Here is a 6,000-nt window from a genome sequence, read left to right on the forward strand (position 1 = left end):
TAGGTGTTGATCAGCAGGAGTGGGGTTCGCTGGAGGGGTGGAGAGAGTGGTTCAGCCCCCAGATCCTGGGTGGGCCAAGGGTACTCATGGTGGGGGAGCTGGGTTGGGTAGTCATGATGCTGGGGGGGTGGTTCCCCTGCTGCTGCCAGATCCCTATTTGAGACGGTGTCCTCATGGCCACTGGGGTACCTGATGTAGGCGTAGTTGTGGTTGGCTTGGAGGAGGTACACCTGCTCAACCAGTAGATCAGCCTTGTGGCCCCGCATGTTTTTGCAGAGGAGCACCGGTCCTGGAGATGTGAGCCAAGCTGGGAGTGAGATTCCAGTTGCCAATTTCCTGGGGAATGAGAAAAGGTGTTAGGGGTTTGATTTGTAGCCATGCACAAGAGCGATCTAATGGCATGGAGTGCCTCGGGGAGGGACCCTCCCCCACCGTCAGATCCACCGAGCAGTGCCTGAGGGCTGTGATGGACCGGTCCTGGGCTGCAAATGCTATAGCAAAGTTGGTGGGGTAGATTTTGAGCCTTAATGCCTTAAGACCCGGGCTATGTTCGGGTGCACGAAGCTCTCAGTACTATCGCTATCGCTATCGAAAAGGCATTTTGTTACCTTCCCGTTGACAGCGATGTCCGTGGGGAATGTCCCTTTTTAAGGTGGTAGATGCTAGGACCACCTCAGGGTCCACAAGTGTCTTGGCCAGCTGCATCACTGTGTGGTATAGTTGTTGTAGAGCACTGGATCATAGATCATTCCATAGGACCATTAACATGGCAGAGAGGATCACTGAGGTCTCCCTCCCACCCTCCTCCCCCTTCCCCCAACAATGTGATTTAATGGGATCATTGTTTAAATCTGTAAGGAGCCATCCCACCACACACAGTATCTTTCCAATGGGAAAGAGATGCAGAAGTACTAGAGCCAGATCCACGATGCTGAGGAATAGCTTCTTCCCATGGACAGTGAGGCTGCTGAATGACCGTTGAACTGCTAAAACTCCACATGACCCTACGATTTATTAATCATATTTATTTTTGATAAATGTATATAAGATGTGTGCATAGGTTCTGTCTATATGTATAATTTGTCTGTATGTGTGTTTGCACTGATTTTGGACCAGAGAACACAATTTTGTCAGGTTGTATTGGTACAATAGAATGATAAATAAACGAACTTGAACCAGAAGCCAATTTTGGCCATTTAAACTCAAGCCTACCCAATTCTTTGGCTTGGCTTCGCGGACGAAGATTTATGGAGGGGGTAAAAAGTCCACGTCAGCTGCAGGCTCGTTTGTGGCTGACCAGTCCGATGCGGGACAGGCAGACACGATTGCAGCGGTTGCAAGGGAAAATTGGTTGGTTGGGGTTGGGTGTTGGGTTTTTCCTCCTTTGCCTTTTGTCAGTGAGGTGGGCTCTGCAGTCTTCTTCAAAGGAGGCTGCTGCCCGCCAAACTGTGAGGCGCCAAGATGCACGGTTTGAGGCGTTATCAGCCCACTGTCGGTGGTCAATGTGGCAGGCACCAAGAGATTTCTTTAGGCAGTCCTTGTACCTTTTCTTTGGTGCACCTCTGTCACGGTGGCCAGTGGAGAGCTCGCCATATAATACGATCTTGGGAAGGCGATGGTCCTCCATTCTGGAGACGTGACCCATCCAGCGCAGCTGGATCTTCAGCAGCGTGGACTCGATGCTGTCGACCTCTGCCATCTCGAGTACCTCGACGTTAGGGGTGTGAGCGCTCCAATGGATGTTGAGGATGGAGCGGAGACAACGCTGGTGGAAGCGTTCTAGGAGCCGTAGGTGGTGCCGGTAGAGGACCCATGATTCGGAGCCGAACAGGAGTGTGGGTATGACAACGGCTCTGTATACGCTTATCTTTGTGAGGTTTTTCAGTTGGTTGTTTTTCCAGACTCTTTTGTGTAGTCTTCCAAAGGCGCTATTTGCCTTGGCGAGTCTGTTGTCTATCTCATTGTCGATCCTTGCATCTGATGAAATGGTGCAGCCGAGATAGGTAAACTGGTTGACCGTTTTGAGTTTTGTGTGCCCGATGGAGATGTGGGGGGGCTGGTAGTCATGGTGGGGAGCTGGCTGATGGAGGACCTCAGTTTTCTTCAGGCTGACTTCCAGGCCTACCCAATTACACCCAAATTAACCTACAACCCTGAACATTTTGGAGGGTAGGAGGAAACCAGAGAAAACCCATGCTGACGTTGGGAGAACAAATTCCTTACAGACTGCGATGGATTAGAAACTTGGGTAGCTGACGCTCTTGTGTCACACTAACTGCTACACTAACTTTGCCACCCAGTTATTGAAAGACAGCAAATGTCGCACCACTATTGGAAAAAAAGAAAGAAGGCAAAAGGCAGGTAATTGGAGGCCAGTTAGCCTAATGTTTATAGTCAGAAAATTCTTGAATAACAAATAACGAAACATCTCAATGAAAATTGTTCCATCGGCAAGACACTGCTTGGATTCAGGAGGCACAGGTGGTGTTAGACAAGTTTATTTGAGTTCTTTGAGGTTATAATAATTGAAATGGATAGAGGGGGAGAGATGGATATTATATCCTTGGGTTTCTAGAAGATGTTCATTCAAGTGCTATATAATCTGAACGCAGTTTAACCACAAATAAGGATCTTTATTTACACACGGTGGGGGGGGGGGGGGGGGGGGGGCAGAATCGGAACGGGAATCAGACTCACACACACAAAGAACCTTACATAATTCATGCACGTCGGATACAGCGACACAACTGATGCTCACTACCGCTGACAAATCATTACTAATCGTGGTTCTCACAAGCTAAATGCGAGGACGAAGCAAACAGTACCCACCGTCCCTCGCTCACCAGCAGGCATGGCACATTACAGAATATAATTACACTGATGATAATGAATAAGGTACAACAGTATGCACCACAATAGCCCCCCCCCCCTCCCTCTTTACAAGCTCACACTTTACAGTTGCCTCTTCAGCTCACAAACTGGAGTGGAGTAAGTCTCGTTCCCAGGGAAAAAGTGAAAGAGCTGCTCCATGTGGTGGGCTTTAAACTGCAACCGGCTGGAGGGCCTGGTTTAGATATGTCCATTTGAGATAATGTATTAAGAGAGCCAACCTTAAGGTAGCCTCACCAGTGGGTGGATCTAACCTTGATTGACATGGAGAAATGACTTTCAACCTGCCTGGTTAGATGATCCTCCAGGAGTAAGCACATGGAAATTCCTTTGTTTGGAGCTGTTTCCTGTCCGATCTTTTTGATAATCCTCTGGTTAACACATGATGTTGTTATAATATATCAACACGGATAGAGAATTGGTTGCCCCATGAAAGGAAGAGCATTATGATAAATGGGTGTTTCTCTAGTTGGCAATCAGTGGTGAGCAGAGTGCTGTAGGGAGTCACAACTTTTCATTTTTGATATTTAAAAAAAAATGTATAAATATATATATAATATATGTGTGTATTAATGATTTGGAAGAGAGGACCAAATGTAGCATATGTGTGTATGTGTAAATATATACACATATATATTGGCCCACCTCTTTTCTTTTCCATTACTAGTCTAATAGTATTGTGATCACTAGTCCCAAAGTGTTACCCAACACAAACCTCTGTCATCTGACCTATCTCGTTCCCTAATAGGAAATCTAATACTGCCCCCTCTCTAGTCGGTTCTTCAACGTACTGGTTAAGAAAACTTTCCCGAACACACTTTAACCCATCCAGCCCTCTTACTGTGTGGGCATCCCACTTAATGTGTGGAAAGTTGAAATCTCCCATAACTACCACCTTGTGTTTATTACACATATATGCAATTTCCTTACAAATTTGTACCTCTAATTCCCTCAGCCCATTTGGTGGTCAATAATACAATCCCATTAATGTTTTCATGCCTCTGCCATTCCTCAATTCTACCCAAATAGCCTCGCTGGACGATCCTTCCACACCTTCCTGTCACAGCACTGCTGTAATGTTCTCTCTAATAAGCAATGCAACTCCACCTTTTATCCGCCCAGTTCTATCATGTCTTAAATTATGGAATCCTGGAATATTTAACTGCCAAACCTGCCCTACCTGCAACCAGGTTTCACCGATGGCCACAATATCGTATTTCCAATTGTCTCTCCATGCCTTAAGCTCATCCTCCTTATTTACAATGCTCTTGCATTAAAATATATGCACTTAAGAGAATATTCACTACAAATACTTCTTTGGTTACCTCTACTTTTACCTCTTTCCCTCCTCATTTTAACTGTCTACAACTGATATATACCTCCCTAATTATCTCTGGTTGTCTAGGGTTTCCTAATCTTGCCAGCCTTGCTGTTCACACTAACAGGCTCATGCTTTCACTGAACTTTCCCTATGTCTCTTTTAAAAGTTGCCCTTTCACCTACAAACAACTTCTCCCAAACAATCTTTGTAAGTTGCTGTCTAACAGAAATAGGCTTGTCCTCATGTAGGACTTCACTGGATTTAAGTTTAAATTAAGGATTTGCATCCAAAGCTTAACAAAGTTCAACAATAAGAAACATAGAGTTTTGATGTTTGCATCTACTTAATTAACTGCTGTTCATATATGTGTCAAGGATTACATGTAATTTTTGAGATTACTTAAACACTAGATGGCAGTCAACAACCACACAACCAACAGGTTAACATTGTGATTTCTCATGCTTTGTGATTGTGTATCTTTGTTCACTTGTGCATTCCTAACACCCAGTGAAATTCATTTGCAAACCATGCTAGTTGTTTCATGAGGCACCCAAAGCTCTGAACAAGGTGTCATTTTTATTCATAGGCTCCTCACAAACTTCTTCTCTGCAACTTTCTACATTGTTGCTTCCAAAGAGCACACAGCACAAATAATTTAGTTTTAACACAATTTATTATTGTCCCTAAACATACAATATTTCTTCCCTTTTATCTTCAAAGACATGTTAAAATTGAATAAACATGTTTGACACATTTTATAAGTTTACTGATTCAGTTGTTGCTGTTATTTCAACATAATTGTAGATCTCACAGACTATTGTCTCACATCAGCAATATCACAGCCTCTGTCTCACACAATTTCATCCATACTGCATTTGCTAAACGCCAATTGAAACTGAATGCTTTTTATTTCTTACTATATTTTATATACTTTGAACTAATTCTTAACTAACCTTAATTCAAAACCATATTGTTTATTTATGGTGATCTTTTTGACACTATTAATCTACCACAGGAAATCACACAAGCTGGTCTCAAGCAAAGAAAAATATGAATGTTTAGAATACTGATATTGATCCTTGTTGGTCTGAGTTGAAAAGAAATTTATCATGGTTGATATGCTGCAGAATTCTTAGCCTGAGGGACAAATGTTAACTACTTTGTGAAAATGTAAAGAGCATGAAGGCTTATTTATAAGCTGACTATGAAATTAGTCTGCAGCTTTCACAGGCTCACATTTACAAAATTCAAAACAGATGCTCATGGTATGTTGGCCTTTATCTCAAAACACAAAAGTAAGGAAGTGATGTTTTGATTCTCCCAAATGAAACAGTCATGCAGCACTAAATAGGACCTCTGGTTGACCGAATCGGCAGCAACCATGAAACACTTATTCACATGTATCCCATTTTATTCACTCACATTCCCATCATCTTGCACAATTGCATAGCCAAGATTGGCTCCAACACAATCTATAAATTTGCTGATGACATGACTGTTGTTGGATGAATATACCTGGTTGCATGGTGCCAGATCAACAACCTTTCTCTCAGCATCAGCAAGACCAAGGAGCTTATTATGGACTTTATGAAGGGGAAGTTGAGAAACCATGCACCTGTCTTTATTAGAGGGACAGCAGTGGAGATGGTTAGTAGTTTCAATTTCCTGGGACCAATATCAGAGGACCAATCCTGGCACAGCAAGTCTCTACTTTCTCAGATGATTCATCATGTCATCGAATACTCTATCAAACAGCTGTACTGACTGGTTGCATCATCATCTGGTTTGGA

This window comes from Narcine bancroftii, chromosome 2 (genome assembly GCF_036971445.1).
Source record: "Narcine bancroftii isolate sNarBan1 chromosome 2, sNarBan1.hap1, whole genome shotgun sequence".
NCBI classification, from domain to species: Eukaryota; Metazoa; Chordata; class Chondrichthyes; order Torpediniformes; family Narcinidae; genus Narcine; species Narcine bancroftii.